This window comes from Podarcis bocagei (genome assembly GCF_964188305.1).
Source record: "Podarcis bocagei genome assembly, chromosome: 6".
Lineage (NCBI taxonomy): Eukaryota > Metazoa > Chordata > Lepidosauria > Squamata > Lacertidae > Podarcis > Podarcis bocagei.
In genome coordinates, this window is record NC_138130.1 from 28,763,119 (window position 1) to 28,784,873 (window position 21,755).

Sequence of the window (21,755 nt, forward strand, 5' to 3'; positions counted from 1 at the left end):
ACTAAACTTACACTAAAAGTTCCACCGAAGTTACAGTGACTTAAACACACATATCTGTGGGCACAAGATTATTTCAAGCAGTACTAGAGAAAAGCCAAAACTGGCTTCCTAAAAGAAACAACCCACGCTGCTGAAATAATCATGCATATATGGCATGATTCAGAGGCCTAGAGTGGACAATGACTCACATGCCCAGGGTAGGTAGCACATCCCCAATGCCTGGAGTAGTTTTGAATATGGTTTTAAAAAAATAATAACTAAAAAAACTTCAGAAGTACTTGGGGGAGAAAAGCATGTGTCATATATCTGTGCATGGAGCCCTTAAAAAAAAGGAACTACACCGAAAAGAAGTGCATAGATACTTCCCCAATCCCCGTTCTGTGAAAAACAGCCAGTTTTAGTTTCCTTTGTTATTGAAACTGAATAAACTTGTGCGGGACTAGAAAGGGCTGTACAGTGGTACCTTGGGTTACAGACGCTTCAGGTTACAGAGACTTCATGTTACAGACTCTGCTAACCCAGAAATAGTACCTCAGGTTAAGAACTTTACCTCAGGGTGAGAACAGAAATCGCGCGGCGGCAGCAGGAGACCCCATTAGCTAAAGTGATACCTCAGGTTCAGAACAGTTTCAGGTTAAGAACGGACCTCCAGAACGAATTAAGTTCTTAACCTGAGGTACCACTGTACACAAGACTTAATACTACCCTAACAGCATCCTCTGCTCCTCTACCTCCCAATTGCATTTGTAGTTATCAACACACCACTGGCTGAATGGAAGCCCATGGCCAGCAGGGTGTGGAAGGGGATGTAAATACCATTGCTTTTCAGAAGTGATGGCCTATGGGCAGCCCAAGTAATCCCAACCCCCTAAGCTATCCTGCAAACTGAATAATATTCCTAAGCGACACAAGATCCAACAAAAGCAGTTGAACAGCTCCCTTTCCAGTCCCTAAAGGGCTTAACGGCAGCAAGTCTCTCAAATGGGACACTATTCAACTAGTCTCACTTCTCTCTAGAACTGTGTGCCTGTGTAGTCTCATTAACGGTTATTTCTGAAATTACTGAACGACACGCCAGGCATGCAAACTGAAAGAAGATTTAGCTTACAAGTACAGAGTTTGCAAACAAACTCATGGCACTCCTGAATGAAAAGAAATAAATAAAATGCGACAATACTCACGCTATCGCTCTGCCAGCAGCACAAGACCTGTGGAATGGACCAATGCCACATATAGTTTTGTGCCGAATATTGTGTGTTCCACAGCTTCTCTGTAGTCATTACTGGCAGTGGTGATAAAAGGCAGCATGACTTGACAAACCACTTCCTATTATTTTTTTAACATGGATATGCATCGAAAGCTTCTTTACTTAGAAGAAAGATGCAAAATATGTCTATTGTAGTATTGGAAACGTTTCAAACTTTAGTTTCAAACCCCGTGTCCAGAGCAAAGGAAAGCCTCCTCCTCCATGAAAATGGGCCTTTTCTTTCTCTCTCCACACAAAAAAACCTCCCCCACCAACCAAAATTATATTTTAAAACACACCAAATTGCAGAATGCATAAAAATGTCTTCATTTCCTACAAAAGCGACACAATTTTTTTGGTGCCAAAGCTATCCAATTATTAGAAGTGCTGGGAAAGGCAGCAATATTTTTTTTATCACAGGGTTTTATGGGCATTTCCTTTCAATAATAATAATAATAATAATAATAATAATAATAATAATAATAATAATTTATTTATTCCCCAGCCGCTCTGGGTGGCTCCCAACAGAATATTAAAAACACGCTAAAACATCAAACATTAAAAACATTAGACAGGCTGCCTTCAGATGTCTGCTAAAAGTCAGATAGTTGTTTATTTCCTTGACATCTGATGGGAGGGCGTTTCACAGGGCGGGCGCCACTACTGAGAAGGCCTTTTGCCTGGTTCCCTGTAACCTCACTTCTCGCAGGGAGGGAACCGCCAGAAGGCCCTCAGCGCTGGACCTCAGTGTCTGGGCTGAACGATGAGGGTGGAAATGCTCCTTCGGGTATAGTGGGCCGAGGCCGTTTAGGGCTTTAAAGGTCAGCACCAACACTGTGAATTGTGCTCGGAAACGTTTGCCTCCTTCTTCGTATTCTTGCTTGGAGATCCACATCTTGTACGTAAGAACTTCATGTACAGCAGCCACCCTAAGTTCCTTGAAGGATATAGATGTTGTTACGTAAAATGAACAGTGGCAAATGGTCCTCCTGGACCTGAAGTGGTAGCGGCTTCTGTAATATGGCAGAAGGAACCAAAGCCCCAAAGGCAGGGGGAGCCAAGGTCAGCTCCGCTGAAGCCACATGTGACCCAGAAGCCCCAAACGTAGGTCTCGGTGGATGTTCTCATATCTTAAGTCCCCTACATCTTCTGCAGTGAAGGGGGCACATTTCCTTTGACTATGCATTGCAGCTGAGTGAGGCAGAATTCTTTTTTTTTTTAGTCCACTCCTCAGAATATCCCATCAAGCCTAATTCTTGAAACTGACCAAGTGGAGGAAACCAACATCCACAAGGCTATTTTCTATCAGATATTTCATTATGAGAAGATCCCAAAGACAACTTTCTACAGGTGAGAGCTGGTGGTTATGTATCAAATATATGACCTATACAGTGGTACCTCGGGTTAAGTACTTAATTCGTTCTGGAGGTCCGTTCTTAACCTGAAACTGTTCTTAACCTGAAGCACCACTTTAGCTAATGGGGCCTCCTGCTGCCGCTGCGCCGCCAGAGCACGATTTCTGTTCTCATCCTGAAGCAAAGTTCTTAACCCGAGGTAATATTTCTGCGTTAGCGGAGTCTGTAACCTGAAGTGTATGTAACCTGAAGTGTATGTAACCCAAGGTACCACTGTAGTTTGATGGTGGTTTTGAAGGGATCCCTTGTAATAATTATGACAATTCAGAAGGATCCATCAGTTTCTTCCCCTCTTATCTCTCTCTCCCCAGTGACTCTGTTTTCCTTCCTTTAGTCTCCCTCTCTCCCTCCCTCCTTTTCTCCACTCTTGGTTATTCTGCTTTCTGCTCAGGTGCAGATATGAGTCTTGAAAACCACAGAGCTGAAAGAGGATATGGAAAAGAGCAACAGTCTTCCCACTTCCTCTTCCAGCTCTATGTTCTTTTCAAGGAGAGGGGGAGGGAGGGTAGCAACAGTCATGATAAAGGCAGCAATGGCTAGGGAGCAATTGAGGCTTCTCACAAGCATCAGGGAAAGTCCCCGCGGGCACTACTGCAAGCATAGGACCTTGTTGGCAACACCAAAACACAACAATTATAGTGACACTCCTCTGTAAGGTCCTTCATAGATCATGCTTCTGCTGGATTTCACAGCAGAAATGTCATTTTTAAAATTTAAGATTATGAGGTGCTTTAAAGGGTTTGGGGGTTTTTTTAGGTGGAGGAAGCAGGGAATGTGTTTATTTGTTAAATTAGTTAAAAAGCTTGCTTTTTGAATTGCATTGCTCTTCTACACGCAGAATAACAAAGTTAACTGAATATAAATTAAATAGGGACTTGAACAGTCCCTCAACGAAAACACTCAATACTTTTAAAATATTTGGGCATGATGTAGCTTTTTTTTAAAAAGATCATATAATCCTATTAGTTTTCATGGGATAATTAATTATATGCTTTTCACTTTTGATATCAGCAAGACTAAAAGCAGCCTTACTTTGGTTGCATTCCCCACACAATTCATAAGATGCAATTTTACAAACATGCTGCTTATTAAAAGCCTATTCCTTTAAAATACAAAGTTCTGTTGTGCCTAAACTTCATAAGCCAGCCCCATTCTAATTGTTTCAACAGAAGCAGGCAAGAAAGACAGGATGTTGCTTCACAATGACACTACAAATTTTTGTGGTTTCAAGGAAAATGAAGACAAACTTAACACTGCAAGGCAACTTATGGCACAAGTGCCGTTAAATTTTATTTATTCTTAATTTTTACCCACCCTGTCTGGAGCAAGTTCTGCAAAGCTTCATAGGTGGCAGCTTTCAAGCCATTTGCTTTGGAGTCACCCTTAAAGCCAGTGGAATAATCGGTAAGAAGTTCAAGGATCACAGTGCTGATTATGTAGACTAACAAAGTCAAGCTCTCCGAGACTGGTTTTGCGGTATGAGACAGGAAAGGGCAAATATTTAGCCTGGTAAGACAGTACAAAGTCCGGCTGCCTCAACTCTGCCTCAGAATATCTCTTTGCCAAAAATGCACGAATGAAGCAGCTTGCAGAGGGCATATTGGCATTGCTATGTTGGCTTAAGGTAGGTGTGGCCTTTAGCCCTCCAGATGTTGCTGAACTACAATTCCCATCATCCACGGCCTGTCATGACCCCTGCATCCAGCAGGGATCTGGATACAGAATCGGAGGCTGCAAAGGAATTGGGTCTGGGCCAAGGAGTGGACTGTGGGGCCCAGGCCCACTTCGCCTGCAGTGGTTGGAAAAGAACTCCCCAAGCTTTCTCAAAGGAGAGGCATTACCTTGGACACAAACACATTAAATACCTGTGCCTGCTTTTGTTTAAGCTACTTGCTCACTCAAGAGATGCCAGAGGTCCAACCTTGGGAGTTCCAGCATCAGACCAGAAAACAACATAGCCTGAAGCAGGACCCAAAGGAGAACTCTAGCAACTTGTGGTTTTTACCTCAGGAGTTCCCTCTGCTGAAGAGACAAGCAACCACTCAAATGAAAAAGCAGCTTGTTTCTTCTGCAGCGGGACCTTATGCAGCGAAACATGGGCTCTCACTCGTGTCTCTTTTCCTTATAACAGGAGTCTGTCAAAACATTGTTCTGAGAACTGGAAAGAGCCGTATTTCGCAACACCGTCCCTCAATTATATGCTTGGCTGTGCTAGCATATTTCTTCTCGGTAAAGGCATAGTCCTCTTACTCAACCTATGCAGGAAATTTTCTTTGCCTTAAGGACATGAATTCCTGTCCTTATCACTCAGAGAAGGGTGAGGCCACATAGTTAGCCACCACTTGAATCAAAATTATTTGCTTAATTTTAACACTCTTTCGGAGCGCTGTACTGCTGAAACACTTTTAAGCCATCCACAATGACATCTGCAAGAGCTGTGCTGAAGATGCATACTGGTGTGGCGGTGGAGTTTTAGACACACAAAGGATGTGGCAAGTCGTGTGTCACAGTCCGGTTTACAGGCGGTCGAAGTCCCGGCTGAGGACGTTGGGACCGGGGGCAAGATGGTGGGGCGGGAGCAGGAATGAGAGTCCAGAAGCCAGGGGTCCGAGGGTCAGGAAGCAGGGAGTCACGAAGTCAAGGGTCCGAGGGTCGAGAAGCAAGGAGTCAAGAACCCGAGGTCCGAGGATCAGGACGCAAGAAGCCAAACACAGCAAGGCAGGAAACAAGTTGCTGTGACAAAGAGCCGAAGGGAAATGCTGACTTTATATCCCTTCCCGGCTCTTGCCAGCAGGTGCAGTGAGTTACCATGCGGCCTCACCAGTGCGGCCGTGCCTTGCCTCCCCAGAACGAACTCAGGAAGGCCCCAGTCCTGCGAAGCCCTACTGGTCACAGGGCCTGGCTCCTGCACGCACTCCTGACATCATGTGTCTCATTTGGGTGCCATGATGTGGCTGGCGGGGGATGCTTGGCAAAGCTCTGCAACTACCACTACAATATACAGTGGTACCTCGGGTTACATACGCTTCAGGTTACAGACTCCGCTAACCCACAAATAATACCTCAGGTTAAGAACTTTACTTCAGGATGAGAACAGAAATCGTGCTCCGGCGGCGCGGCAGCAGTGGGAGGCCCCATTAGCTAAAGTGGTGCTTCAGGTTAAGAACAGTTTCAGGTTAAAAACGGACCTCTGGAATGAATTAAGTACTTAACCCGAGGTACCACTGTACATTTCAGCCTGACAAATCTCACACCAACTACATACTTTTGATTATGTGGCCAGCCCAGTCTGTGCTATCTTCTGCACATTTGCTGAAGAGCTCTGAGTATGTAGGTTATAAGGATTGCCCTACTATAGAACTGCCTCTTTGTTATGAAATATAGCATCTTTTACAGCCCATAAACACATGCAGATGATGAGCAGATAGGGCTCAGAGGCCAACAGGAAAAAGATTTGTACTATTGAATAAGCAGAACCTTGGGAGAAAGCCACATGTCTGGCAAGATAGGCAAGGGCCAATTCTTACTTTACGTAAAAAATAAAATTCAGGCATCCCCGATGATGTGAAAGGCACCCCTCCCTTTTAAAAGCTTCCCTTGGAAGCAATGGCCTGATCCTTTCTCAGATGTTACTCCTGAGTTTCTAAAAGAGATCCGTGACCAATTCTAACAGATTTTCCCTCCCGATATATTTGAATATTTTGTACTACCGAGGTACGCACGCCCAAGAATGAAAGGGAAAGTGAGAATCACCCTGGAGGTATGGTAAGGCATTGCTGCAACAATGCTGTCTTTCCACAGGTACAGGTAAAATAATCTGTGATGCCAGATAGATCCACTTTTACTGTAGCTTCCACAATCCTACCACTGGGTGCCATCACAGCAGAAGCTATGAAAAGGAATGCAACAGAAACAGACCTGACTGAGAATGTCACAGGTCTCTGATTGCATCCTAAGGTCTGGTGAATCAACAAGCATAATATGTGTTCCTCAGATCATGGCCTAGTTAACTCCATGCCACACGAATGCTATCTGTTCATCATATATCAACAAAAGCTCTCTGAGGCAGATTAAAGCCTTGGTATTTCGTAATGAACCAGCTGCATTCAGAAACATGGCTGAAGTTTACAAGAACTTAGAAATCTTATCTACTTCCAGCGTATATGTCTAAATTCCCTTTGAAACTGTGTTATGAGGCACAAAGCTCTAGATCGCTTATTTGCAGTTTTGCAAATGTAGAGGATAAAACAAAGGACTCATACATTCAAAAAGCATTATGTTCGGGGACATACTTCCTGTATCACCTTTTAGTTCTAGTCTAAAGGGAAAATACTGTTAACGCTTTCAAAAGATGCAAATGTAAATTAAAGCTGACTAGCCTTACAAAATACAAAGAGCAATGAGATAAATAATAGCCTCAGCTTTGTAAGTTCTTACAAGAATCTAGACATCAAACTGTATAAAGGTAAAGGTAAAGGTACCCCTGCCCGTACGGGCCAGTCTTGACAGACTCTAGGGTTGTGCGCTCATCTCACTCTAGAGGCCGGGAGCCAGCGCTGTCCGCAGACACTTCCGGGTCACGTGGCCAGTGTGACGAAGCTGCTCCGGCGAACCGGCACCCAAGCAGCACACGGAACGCTGTTTACCTTCCCGCTAGAAAGCGGTACCTATTTATCTACTTGCACTTAATTGTGCTTTCGAACTGCTAGGTGGGCAGGAGCTGGGACCGAACGACGTGAGCTCGCCCCGCCGCGGGGATTCGAACCGCCGACCATGCGATCGGCAAGTCCTAGGCGCTGAGGTTTTATCCACAGCGCCACCTGCGTCCCTATTTCAAACTGTATAGAATGAATTAAATGCTAATTGATTAAGACACTACCTGCATTGACTGCAACTACAGTGGTACCTCAGGTTACATACGCTTCAGGTTACAGACTCTGCTAACCCAGAAATATTACCTCGGGTTAAGAACTTTGCTTCAGGATGAGAACATAAATCGCGCAGCGGCAGCAGCAGGAGGCCCCATTAGCTAAAGTGATGCTTCAGGTTAAGAACAGTTTCAGGTTAAGAACAGACCTCCGGAACGAATTAAGTACTTAACCTGAGGTACCACTGTATATGCATTTGTTGAATAGCCAAGCTCTGCATGTGGCTCAGAATTAGCATCTCTTCTATAGGCCTGGGAATTTTAAGATTATAACCTTGCTAAATGGGAAGGAAGCATAATGAATAGTGATTTGTCATGCTAGTTTGTAGTATCTGTCAATAAGTATAACATGTGTGTCGTAAACGCTAAATGTATATCATAACAGATATACATTGTATATTCCGTAATGACGAGCGGCACCTGAAACCATCTTCCTGTTCTGCCTTAACGATTCGAAAGGTTGCAGAATCTGTCTGTTACAAAGAGACGTAAGCCAGAACAAAGACACTGTCTTACCTGGTGTGTGATGAATGCATATCATATTTGCCTCATTGCTAAAGTCTGGTCAGGCTCAATTTCCCCTTTTTAATTGCCATCCCTGGAAAGTGGCAATTTCCAGCCAGTTTGTATGTTCCATTCTTTTGTTGAATCCTATTTTGTTCAGGTCAGAAATAAGGTATCGCTCATGACTTATTCAGAGCACGTTCAAGCCATAACCAGCTGCCCAGTGGTGCCAAATTCTGATGCTGGGCCTGGGGTTACACTTGGCTTTCTTGGGAATGGTATCTGTGTAGGAAATTGTTATGTGCGAGTAGAAATGAGCTTCTCTGGGGTCAAACGGGGCAGCAGATCTCTACACCGAAACAAGGAAAACCTATTACTTCTTGCTAGCACTTCTCTCTCCAGCAGATGGAACCAGAGGTCTATAATATCTGTTGCCTTTATACTATTTCAGAAATTTAGTTTGCAATCTTAAACACACTTGCCTGGGTGTAAATCTCACTGAATGGGGCTTACTTCTGAATATACATGCTTAAGATCATGCTATCTAATAATCTGATTCTCAAATCTGGGTCCCTTTTTTATTTTCGCCTTGCAATTAATTAAGGTAAATGTAAAGGTAAAGGGACCCCTGACCATTAGGTCCAGTCGTGACTGACTCTGGGGTTGCGGCGCTCATCTCACTTTATTGGCCGATGGAGGCGGTGTACAGCTTCCGGGTCATGTAGCCAGCATGATTAAGCCGCTTCTGGCAAACCAGAGCAGCACATGGAAACGTCGTTTATCTTCCTGCTGGAACGGTACCTATTTATCAACTTGCACTTTGACATGCTTTCGAACTGCTAGGTTGACAGGAGCTGGGACTGAGCAACGGAAGCTCATCCCGTCATGGGGATTCGAACCTCCGACCTTCCGATTGGCAAGCCCTAGGCTCTATGGTTTAACCCACAGCGCCACCCGCGTCCCTTCTTTAAAGTAGTGTGGCCAAATTACGCAAGAGCTCCAACATGGGGAGAAAGGGGATTTCAGCAGATGTAGCTTGTCATATTTTCCCCCCAGCTGATCGACCTATTTTAAGAACAATAATACGTGCATGCCTTAAGGCAAAGCACGTTTGCTCAACAGACACATACTCAACTGGAAGTCTAGACACCCATATAACAAAGCAAAATTAAATTACGTCACCATCATCTTTCCAGAAGCAATTTTTTAAGAAAACCATTGAAGTCACTGACAGAATCATAGCAGAAATGCAAAGTGTTGCCAGTTCTAGGATTACTGGCATTATCCCACCACAGACAGCATCACTTCTTTTCAGCATTCAATAGGAAGTTTAAAATGCACTGAATTTTCTAGCAAGTTTTATTTAAGCTACAAAAACTGGGAGCTTTATATAGTGTGTGGTTTATATAGTTTGACGTTAAACTCCTTCTCCCCAGCTCTGTCATACCCATTTTGCCACTTTTAAGATTTCATAATAAGAAACAATTCATTTGTGGAGTACAAAATCAGCGTTTCCTTTTCTGTTCTCTAGAGTGGTGGCGTTTTTGGAAAGAAGAGACCCACACTTACCTACCCCCTCTCAATTTTGCGCAGTTTCTCTTTCTAAATAAAAAGGAAGCCTCTCATTAGAACAACACTTTGCAGAATCCCTACTTTTCCTAATGACAGAAATGAGGGCATTTATTTACCCAGTTAAAGGGGGGAATGAAGTTAACCCCTTCCTCCTCCATCACAGACATGACCAAAACCACAGATCCCAACCTCCCTGCTAATGGAAGTGTCCACTGGCACAAATGGGGGTTTCCCTCCCAGGGCCAACAGCAGCTGCAGGAGGGTGATTTTTGTCAGGGCAACAGCAGGGGAGGGGAGGGGTTAACTTCACTGGAATACTTTGTCCCCCACAGAGGAGTTTGCAGCATTGGCAAAGTGCTCCCTCTCTCCTAGTCCTAATTCTTCCCCATCCAAGATTATATAATAACAACAGCAGCAGCAGCAACAACAACAACAACAACAACAACAATTTATTATCTGTACCCTGCCTATCCGGCTGGGTTGCCCCAGCCACTCTGGGCGGCTTCCAGCATTTATAAAAACATTAAACCTTAAAAAGCTTCACCTTATGGAAGGCAATAATAATCCCATTTGCCCCTTTTCCTTACTGTCATGCCAAGAGCAGATTAGTTGGTTCACTAGAGGCTTTCCTTCCTTGTGCCCAAAGGCTTCCTGGCTGGACTCCCAGAGCCCAGAGACACAGCCTCCGAGTCCAACGCTCTTCCCACTAGCTTGGCAGCCTACACACTCCCCATTTCTTTATCTCCTGACTACTTCTCCTGAAGCTGCTTCACTGCAGCTCCGGCTAATACCTGGGCCATCAAATCCTCTCACAGCCTCTGTCAGGGTAGGGGAGAGACCTTACAGCTGAGGTATAGCATGGGATGCTCTCCGTTCTCACAAATTTAGAAGAAGAAAGGAGATTCTGAGCATTTATTTATTTTATATTCTTCCCTTCCTCGCAGGGTGGTTCGCAGAATAAAACACAAGCAAATCGTTAAACCGAAACAACAAAACAATAACACACCCCCACACCTCACTCACAGACATGATTGAAAAGCTATAGGATATGAATCAACCCAAGGCCTGGTGGAAGAGGAACATTTTCGCCTGGCACCTAAAATACAGTGGTACCTTGGGTTATATACACTTCAGGTCACAGACGCTTCAGGTTACAGACTACGCTAACCCAGAAATAGTGCTTCAGGTGAAGAACTTTGCTTCAGGATGAGAATAGAAATCGTGCTCCAGCGGCACGGCGGCAGCAGGAGGCCCCATTAGCTAAAGTGGTGCTTCAGGTTAAGAACAGTTTCAGGTTAAGAACGGACCTCCAGAACTTAACCTGAGGTACCACTGTATATATAATGAAGATACCAAGGGAAGCTCCCTGGGAGAGTATTCCACAAACGGGGAGCCGCTAAACATCAGGGAGAGCTTTCTGGCAGTTAGTGCGGTTTGACATGTGTGACATGCGCGTGACATCATGCAGCTGTCAAACGCATGGGATGTCATGCACGCAGCACATGTGTGTCATCGGGAAGAGGCTGAGCATGGGGCCCAGCATGTCTGGTGGCTCCTCCTCTCTTGCACTCAGGAGGAGCCGGCCGCTGAAGCCACACAGTTGGACGCCCACCCTCCTTCTAAACATCAGCAAGGACTTTCTGGTGGCAAGAGCTGTTCAGCAGTGGAAAGGACTCCCTTGGAAGATGGTTTTTAAGCGGAGGCTGGATGGTCATCTGTCATGGATGCTTTAGGTGAGATTCCTGCATTGCAGGAAATTGGACTAGATGACCCTCAGGATCCCTTACAACTTTACAATTCTGTGATTTTAGGACTGCCCCGTTTCCTACTCTTGAGGGATATTGCAGTTAAAAGGATTTGCGAGAGCCTAGAACTCAAAAGATGCGGTCTCTGAAGGTCCAGCCTCAGGATTTGGCAGCTTCTCAGGTGTCCACCACTGCCATCAGGTAAGGTATATGGCAGACATTGAGGTGTCAAATGATGTTGCCCAGGAGTCAGCCTTTTTTCTGTGCAAAGTTATACCTGTAGCTCTGACAAAGTTACCCTGATTGCATCCTGCGCATAACAATATTTTGTTATCAAGAGTCAGTCTTCACCCTGTTTACCTGCCTAGTATTTACAGAAGAAGTGGCTTCATACAATATACCACCCAAAAAAGGAAACAAGGAACACTTTCCTTGCCTTATACATCTATAAAGTCAGAAAAGGAAAAGGTAAAGGGACCCCTGACCATTAGATCCAGTCGTGGACGACTCTGGGGTTGCGGCGCTCATCTCACTCTATAGGCCGAGGGAGCCGGTGTTTGTCCGCAGACAGCTTCTGGGTCATGTGGCCAGCATGACTAGTCCACTTTCTGGCGAACCAGAGCAGTGCACAGAAACGCCGCCGGAGTGGTACCTATTTATCTACCTGCACTTTGACGTGCTTTTGAACTGCTAGGTTGGCAGGAGCAGGGACCGAGCAACGGGAGCTCACCCCGTCACGGGGATTCGAACTGTTGACCTTCTGATCGGCAAGCCCAAGAGGCTCAGTGGTTTAACCCACAGCGCCGCCCGCATCCCTATAAAGCCAGAAATTCTCTCCCAAATAACCATTTGTGCAGAACTATTTTGTAGGACAAAAGTGTTATGTGAGATTTAATCAACCAATCAATTGGTTTTAACTTAGAAATGAAGAGTTCTTTTGCGGGCTGTAAACCTTAGTAATCTCCTTTTTAAAACGCCACCGTGCTGGTAAAGGGTTATTTTCTATGGAAAAGAGACGAATCCAAAGCCATCTGCCCATAACGGATTTGGAATGAGCAACTATAACTTCACAGTATGACTCAATTATTCTTGAAAACTTGCTTCTATTATACTGCTGCTACCCAAACCTTTCTCACTTTACAATGTCAAAACAAAATAGATTTAGTTCTTTAATATGAGTAAATGCTCTCTTAGTCATGCCGTTCCTTTGGGCTATAACATATTTCATCCTTAATCACACCCATTTATACTAATATTCCTAACAAATGCATTTCCACATCAGTTCCCCCCCCCTTTTTATCCCTTTATGGGAAGCCGTTTCCTGTGCACTGAAAGCTAATTGCAAAAAGGAAAGCAAAGTTAATTACTACAGGAAAGATAATCCGCAAAGAATTTCTCTCTCTGTGAACATAGCACTTAACTACCAATACTACCAAAAAATAAAAAATAAAAGCATGGGAGAAAGGTTTTATTTGCACACTTCTGACTCTTTATGCGATCATAAATCCAAGCAGAAAATACAACCACATTTACTCCAATCCACAAAATGCATAAGAGTGTTTTTGGGACTCCAGGCGCATAGGAAGGCAATGACAGGCTGGTGGTTTTCTTGCGCCAAACATGCAATTTCACTGAAGTTCCCACCCAAGGAACAGTGTGGTATCATAACAGCAGAACAGCCATGCCAGCTACATGCCAGCTTGGCAGAAAAACTCCCTAAGCACAAAGAAGGTGGGGCAAAGGCTTTTAAAGAGAGCGTTCTCTGTGCAGATCCTGCCACTCTCCATTTGTTACAACTTGCAATCCTGCTTCTGAGCTATTGAGATGCCCATGATGAAAAATCCTAAATGGCTCCAAGTGCACACAATGCTGTTATAGCTAAGCTGATGTCAGTCCGGCTGGGAGAGTACTTGGGAGCATCATTTAAGCCACTGTGAAATCCCCAGAGTAACACAGCACCTTTGAAGAGACTTCAGAAAGCACAACTAATCCAGAACGCAGGAGCAAGACTAATGAAATCATATCACACCTGTCCTGCAAGGGTTACACTTGGTACCAACTTGCTTCTGGGCATCACTGAAGGTGTTGATGAAGATCTTTTAAAGGCCTAAAAGCCTTAGGTTCAGGATAGTTTAGGGACCACCACCTGTCCATATCTGGAGAAGACTTTCTCTGTTTCTCATCACCGGTAGAGGCTCAGTTGTCAGGGAATAGAGAAAAGTTGCCCCTGTAGCTGCATCTAAATTGTGGGACTCTACCCTGGGAAGTCAAGTTGGCTTCCTCTTTTATGTTTGGGCAGGTGCTTGTTATAATAGAGTTATAGGTTTTCATCCAATGCTTTCAATCTGGTCCACACTCCTGTATCACACTGTACTGTATGTTATAGCTGATTTCAATGGTTGTTAGCATTGAGCGGTATGCAGGCAACAAAAAGGACAGGAAATACAGTTTTACGTAGATAAAATTAATTAATCAAGATTACATGCTAGACTATTTCAGGATTTGGAATTAATTGTGTTTATAATGTACAGAGAAGAAACCCAAATGATGAGAAACGAAGTGATTTCAGAAATACGAAATCTTATGCAAGAAGTATTGAATTGAGCTGGAGTTGCATAAGTACCTAAGAGAGGAAGATTAAGTTGGAAGAAATGACTTGCCCCAGCATCACACAGGGTGCCTAGGAAGCTATAAGGTCAATGGTATGTCACCAGAGTCTCATACACACTGTTGTAATGCCTACTTACAACCTAGCGCTGTGTTATTTGTTAACTAGCTGGTGGACAGAACCGTGTTATAGCAGTAGAGTGTTAACGTGTCAGTGGAAAGGAAGCAGCATTGCTCCTATGAAAGCACATGCACAACGATTTAATTTTTTTTAAAAGATGCAATATGATTACACTACCTGCAACAACATCTGGTAGTACATCACTTCTTCTGATCGTAAAATGGGTGTGTTAGGTGTAGAGCCTCAAATTGCAAGGAGGGCAGGTTGCAGGATATACGGGGGCGTTTACCAGGGCTGGGAGACTAAAGGAAAGCAAAACATTTGCTCCTTGTTTCCCTTCAACCTTGGGTCCTTGAGAATCGGAACTGGGTCTAGAGTAGTGTTTTCCTAACTTGGGTCTCCAGCTGGTTTTGGACTACAACCCCCATCATCCCTAGCTAGCAAGACCAGTGGTCAGGGGTGATGGGAATTGTAGTCTGAAAACAGCTGGAAACCCAAGCTTGGGAAACACTGGCCCAATCCCCCAGCTCAAGATCAGTCACAATTTAAAAGAAGTTTGGGTAGGGAATTAGCTTTGGAGGCCACGTTTCCTCCTAGGCCACTTCTCCACACACACCCCACACACCTGTTATACAAGTCGTACAGTTATAGATATTAAATATTTAATATATGAAAACACCATGTACAAAAGGCAAGGTCTCTCATGGTGTCTTTGCAGCATCCACTAGATCGTTCTGTAACCTTAATCAACCTTTCAAGAAAACCCTAAAACCATTCAAGCTCCTACCTACTGTGTCTCCATTAAAATATCGTTTTGGAAAGAATATCCTTTATAATGCTGCATTACACAACACTGCAAATATCAATGCAGAGGACCAATTCCTTCTGCACTCTTCAGCCGTGAGCTCCAGCAAGAGAAATCACAAAAGCTTTCCAAAGCTGAGGCCTGCACTGCCACCAAGTAGCAAAAATATGATAAACAAAAGCAACCGATCAAAAGAAAGAGAACAGGATAAAGCTTGAAAAGGAAGGGAATTAACAAACAGATTTGAAATGGGCATAGATGCAGGAGACATCTTCAGCAGCTGCTACAAAAATGCAAGAAATGTTTTACAGTGGTTAACCTCCTAAGAAGATACCACCTCTTTTGCGGTCAGTGTGTCTTTGTACTTCCAAGATAGGCAGGTAGAGATTAAAAAAAACATGGCAGTAACCCAAGCAGCAATTTGGTAGCTTGGATTTCTTTCAAATTCTATCTAACTGACAGTGCACATTTGCCTAAAAGCAGTGAAGTAGTCTGACGCTCTGCATAGCAACTTTCCTGGTTGGGAGATGAAGAGAAGGAGCTGTCAGCATCTGTTTCTAAAAAAGGGGAGTGATGAAGGGATAAAGGTTAAGGCAGTGTTTCCCAACCTTTTTTGGGCAAAGGCACACTTGTTTCATGAAAAAAATCTCGAGGCACACCACCATTACAGCCCCGTGACGTCAGCGCGCAGCGTCACGCCGGGAGGGACATGAATTGCTAGCAAATTACATAATCACCTCCTTGAGGGCTGGCTCATCTTCTCCGAAGGCAGAACCCCATTAATTAACAGGACAGACTCATACCATAGCCAAGACGAGGGGGGAAAACCTCAGTCATGCACAGTCATGCACATGTGGGGGCTAAATGAGGACGAAGACCGGGCAGAGAGCAGGGTTCAAATCACCCCACCTGGCCAGGACAATCCCTGGGTGCTCCCTTGGGCCACTCGCCTGACCCACCTCGCAGGGCTGTTGTTGCGAGGATAACACGGGGAGAACCACGCGCGCCCCCGGGAGCTCCTTGGAGGAGAAAGCGGGCGATGAATGCAATGCACGAAATATATGAGAGGCGACCAGGTTTTGCAGGTGAGGGGCCCCCGCCAGCCTCCGCTTCCAACACCCAGCGCAACGACGCCAAAGTTTCCCCCCGGGCTAGGCTCGGGGAGCAGCGCTGCTCCCCCCCGGCTCCCCTTCGCCCTCCCGGCTCTCTCTGCCGCCCACTGCGGACCCCCCTCACCTGCCAAGTCCGGAGCGCCGGTGGAAGTTGCATGCATGCATGCAGGGCGCCGCGTTGCCATTGCATTGCACTGCACTCCATGCAACGCCTGCACGCATGCATTGCCTTGCACGCCCGCCAAGGGGTCTCCCCGCGGTCCGATGTGTCCCCTCCGGCGCGGATGCAGCATTGCAAAAATAAAAAACCCCCGACGCAGCCCTACCTGGGGGGCAGCCTCCGCCTCCGCGGGGATCCCCGGGCTCCATCCTGCCGCCCGATCTCCGCGGGGGCGCAGGCAGGCTGCGCGGGGTCTGTGCGGAAGAGCCCCTGCCTGCCGCCGCTGCGCTCATTCCATGGCCGGGAGAAGAGCGCTTCAAACAAAACACCCGGCCCGCCAGGCCACGCTGGGAAACGTAGTTTGCGCACCCCGTGCGGGCGCGGAGCCCAAGGGCGAAGGGACTACGGATCCCGGCAGCCCCCGCGCCGGGGACGGAGGGGGAGAGGCCGGGTGCAGGGATGGAGGGACGGGTGGGCGAGCGAGTGAGTGAGTGGCAGCCGCCAAGCCTTGGCCGAGAGCCAGGAAGGGCCTCCCCGGAGGAGGAGGGAGGCGCAGAGCGGGAGGGAGGGAGGGAACCCCAGGGGTCATCTAGTGACGGCGCCCCAATCGAAAATTTGACTTAAAAAAAAAAAATCTTTCGAATTTTTTAATTTTTCCCGCGGCACACCAGTCAACATCTCACGGCACACTAGTGTGCCGCGGAACAGTGGTTGGGAAACACTGGGTTAAGGTAAAGGGAGTCCTGACCATTAGGTCCAGTCGTGGCCGACTCTGGGGTTGCGGTGCTCATCTCGCTTTATTGGCCAAGGGAGTTGGCGTACAGCTTCTGGGTCATGTAGCCAGCATGACTAAGCCACTTCTGGCAAACCAGAGCAGCATACAGAAACGCAGTTTACCTTCCCGCCAGAGTGCTACCTATTTATCTACTTGCACTTTGACGTGCTTTTGAACTGCTAGGTCGGCAGAAGCAGGGACCGAGCAACAGGAGCTCACTCATCGCAGGGATTCAAACCACCGACCTTCTGGTCGGCAAGTCCTAGGCTCTGTGTTTTAACCCACAGCGCCACCCGCATCCCTGAAGGGATACTTAATCCAAAACTACCTTTCCCAGCTTCGTCATGCAAACTAACATTCTTTTTGTCAAAATCAAAAGATGACTTGTTTCAAAGTGACGTGGCACCTCTGGGCAATGGAGAAGGGCTATGAAGACATCTGGAAGAATTGCAAAGTGTTTTCCAAAGAGATAATCCTTAAGATGAGCTGCAGACAGATAAATCAGGCCTGCAGACTTGCAACCTGCCAAGTCAAATGCAAACTACAACTAGAGTATTATGATATTATACCAGCTGCTCTTTGCAGCCCTAGGCAGACAGTATGAACAGGAAAGACCCTGGTGGGCTGCCATATTTTGCCGGAGGGCTGGTACATTGTGCAGGCCCAAAATAAATGGATGAAATGGAAACTTAGGTTCATTGAAACCCCACTGTCCTGCAACAATGCAAGATGAGAACATGAGTGTTAGGCTCTTTGCTCAGATGCGGGAGGGTATCTTGTCTGCATGCAGGGTGTACATGCAATGAGGCTAAGCTTACTAGCAACTCTGAGCTTCATCCCAAAAGCTCCTGAGAGGTCCACTTTCTATGGAATGATGCTGTCACAAAAGGCCAAGAATTAGAATTTTCACAGCAATTCATTCTGGGGAGCCTTGTGCAAAAACTACAATGTCAGATGGCTTCATGTGATTTATTTGTTTTAAAAGAGAAGCACCTGACACCCACACCTGACGCCGAATAGCAGCAGCAAACAAAATCTGTTTCTATCATTATCACATAGTCTGGAATTTGGAAATTAAAGCCAGTCAGCCATGAGTCTGTTTGCTCCTACTAGCGTAGCCCATGATCACTTTCAGGACAGCAATGTGTTACAGAAGGCAGCCAGGGCTGTTGGCACTGTGTAAAAATCGCTTCTAGTACTGGAAGAAAAAAATCCCATTCCTGAAGGGAACACCCACTCTGGAATTTGCTGAAGAGGAATACTTAAGAACAACCAACAGAAAAAGGAAGGAGTTGTCCTATTTTGTTGCTCCCTTCTTTTTGGCACTGTATTAGCAACAGCCCCTGGACAGTAGCAATGGAAGGAATTCTTGAATGAAGAGGGTGGAGAAAGACAACATGTTCTTAGAATCCTTATATTTAAATATGAAACAGCTTTCCTCGAAGGGTCAGAAGACAGAGAGAATGTCTCCGATAAAAGTTGAGTTAAGCAGCAACTGATATCACACGGGTGGCAAAAACCATTTTGGAGATCAGGAGATCAAAACATATAGTTTCCAGCTTCTTGTGCTGCAAACTCTGTACAGTGGGTACCTCGGGTTAAGTACTTAATTCGTTCTGGAGGTCAGTTCTTAACCTGAAACTGTTCTTAACCTGAAGCACCACTTTAGCTAATGGGGTCTCCTGCTGCTGCCGCGCCACCGGAGCACGATTTCTGTTCTCATCCTGAAGCAAAGTTCTTAACCCGAGGTACTATTTCTGGGTTAGCAGAGTCTGTAACCTGAAGTGTATGTAACCTGAAGTGTATGTAACCCGAGGTACCACTGTAGTTCTTAAGCCTAGGCATATTCCTCAAACCTCTCTCCAGCTTGGTTTTCATCAAGGTGAAGATTATCTGGGCCATACCACTTCAGGCAAGAGTTCACATTGACTGAGCACACATTCAAAAAAGGAAAATCTTCCAGAGAAAACTAGGTGTCAGGAAGAAGAGCTCTAGCTTAGCTTTTGCTGTGTGCAATTCCTGTTGCACGGAGAAGAATTCAAGCAGGCTGAAGTGGTATAGTCTTGACACAGGGCTACCACTTCAGCTATGAAACAGGTTAAGCAATAACAAAAAGATATTGCCTCTGTGAGTGCAGAAGGTATCTCTTATCACTAAGTAAGCATAACTCATTCCTGCACTAATGGGTTCTAGGGCAGAGAATGTTTCTTGTACTTCCCCTTTTAAAACATAAAAACACTGAAGACCCATAGCAACTAGCACCACCCTAGCAAAGGACATATCTACTTCCAAAAGGAAGTCTGCAAGAGGTCCGCCATCACCTCGCCCCCATTAGTCACAAGCCACACATGCTGAGATGCTGCCACATCAACTATTTGCATGAGGTTTAAGAGCTGAAAATGAGCATGGCCTGCAGCTAAGAAGTTCCTGTTTTGTTGCTGCGTGTTTGGGCGATAGGAGGAATTACAGCGGACTAGAAAGAAACAAGTTTTGCACAGCGACTCATGAACACCCAGTTAAATTTTCAAAAGGAAGTTCTTTATGACTACTTATCTTTTCAATATATCTTAAGAACAATTTGCATTTTTTAAAAAGGCTATAGCACCAAAAAAACCCCACAACCTATTGATCCACTACTGTAATGGCCAGCACAGGAACACAGTGGCTAATCTCTTAATTCTGAATAAGAAACCGGAAGTAAGCCACTGGATTTGACTGTGTCATCCCCACAGTCTGTCCCCTTCCCGGAGTGAATTCACTGTTCCTGCCTTAGCTACAGTTAAGCAGCACATCAGTTCTTACATTAGCTGTGATCTGGTTAAAACTAACCAGGTTTCTCACTTAACAAACTGGTGAAAAGGATCATGGATACGATCCTGAACACAGATTAAGTGCATCCGAGTACTGTACACAGTTAAATCTTGAATGCAGGAGGCAAATATGCTGGAATGAACTGGAGTGAATTGTTCCAACTCTACAGATTGGCACTAAAATCACAAACTGTTTAACATGAGTTAAACAAGGAGGTTTCTCAGCAACATTTTCTCAGCACAGTACTCAGCACTCTTTTGACAATATACTCTACAAACTTTAGAGCTCATGGGGGGCGGGGCGGGTAAGCCTAACAGAAATAAAATTTTTTAAAGCATCTTAGAAAAACATCAAAGTACTGTTGAACAAAGTACTGTTCTTCCCGGCTCTCAGCTTAGCTTTAAGTGTATGGTAATGTGTCTGCGTAAACGGCAAAAGTGTTCCCAAGAGCACCACAAACACAAAGGGGAAGCTCTCAGCCACAATGTTTATCCATCTTCTGAGTGGTAATAACAATATATTGATCTCCCCAACACCCTCGTGCAAGTACAATTCAATTAAAATGGAGGTAACATTGTATTCCTGCATACAGTGGTACCTCAGGTTACATACACTTCAGGTTACAGACTCCGCTAACGCAGAAATATTACCTCGGGTTAAGAACTTTGCTTCAGGATGAGAACAGAAATCGTGCTCCAGCGGCGCGGCAGCAGCAGGAGGCCCCATTAGCTAAAGTGGTGCTTCAGGTTAAGAACAGTTTCAGGTTAAGAACAGACCTCCGGAACGAATTAAGTACTTAACCCGAGGTACCAGTGTATAGCTAAACTGTTGTTCAAGAGGACAAGCAAGTGGCAAGCCTGTTCTTGCAGACGTAAAGGCTGAATCTATTTCTCTTCCCTTTCCCCAAACTGAATTCCAACAAGCTGGGAACGCAGTATGGGAACATCCCAGTAATTTGGCCATTGGCAATGCTATTTTCAACTTACATGAAGGGAGATTAGATCCCTGCCCCAAGGAGTTTACAATCCAGAGGACACAGGGACACAGCAAGGAGAGAAGAAGCAAGACCAACAAGGGATGAGTGCATACAATCTCTGCCCACCAGCTGTGCGCAACACACACACACACACCCTCCCATCAGTAGGCAGCAAACAAGTCTTGCAACTGCTTTCCAATAGTCACCATAAATGGTGTAAACCAGACAAGCATGAGGTAATCAAGAAACGAAGCACAAGCACATAAAGAATGAAAGTGCTGTTTTAAAACGAATTCCTCTGCAAATGCCAGGTTGCAGAGATCCAATCTCAGCTAACGCTTCACTACTCACAAATCCTTTTTCAAGCCCCAAATAAAGAACTTCCACTTTGTCATTTAAAACAATAGTGGCTGCAGCTAACTATCAGGAAGACTTCAGTGTTAATATTTGCTCTTCTAACATGCAGGAATATCCTTCTCAGCTGCTCTGGAAGTTTGGTGTCCTTCCAACGCAATAGCTATATTGGCAGAGCCACAGCAATTCTTCATATATTTACTACACAATAGATCCATACAAAATGCTTAGAGATCTTCCATACTGAGGAAAATGGAGTCTCAATTATCTACTATAGCTCCAATATAGCTGTGCATCAGAACTGGAAAACTCTCAAGTATGTGGGTGCCATGTGTTACCAATTAGACTGTTTTATTACTGGCTTCCTTTTGGCTACGTCTAACCTCAAATCCATTATTTACCTATTCTCCAGTGCCGCATACCACAACTCAGCAATGATGAGCTAGCCTTTGTGTTTGACTTACAGTTCTAGATTTTTCGATTTTGGGACATCTCAGGGTTAGATTTTCTGACTGAGACTCCATATTTCATCCTTCCAATTAGGCAATGTAGTAACACTGCATTTAAGAAAAGTGCAATGGTTTTTCGCAGGGAAGGTTTTAAGCAACAGCCGGTTCCAGGGAGC

General features: G+C 45.2%; 1 protein-coding gene across 3 annotated transcripts in view; it reads right to left on the minus strand.

The window, feature by feature from the left end:
* LIMS1 (LIM zinc finger domain containing 1) overlaps positions 1-21,755 on the minus strand; it is an 82,789-nt gene that overhangs the window by 53,951 nt on the left and 7,083 nt on the right. The window contains exon 1 of one of the 3 annotated variants that reach the window (XR_014009201.1): positions 1,182-1,307. The exons of the other annotated variants lie outside the window; for them this stretch is intronic. The gene's annotated coding sequence lies outside the window, so the exon portion shown is untranslated. Of the gene's footprint in view, positions 1-1,181; positions 1,308-21,755 lie in introns of those variants that run through there. 3 annotated transcript variants of the gene reach the window in all.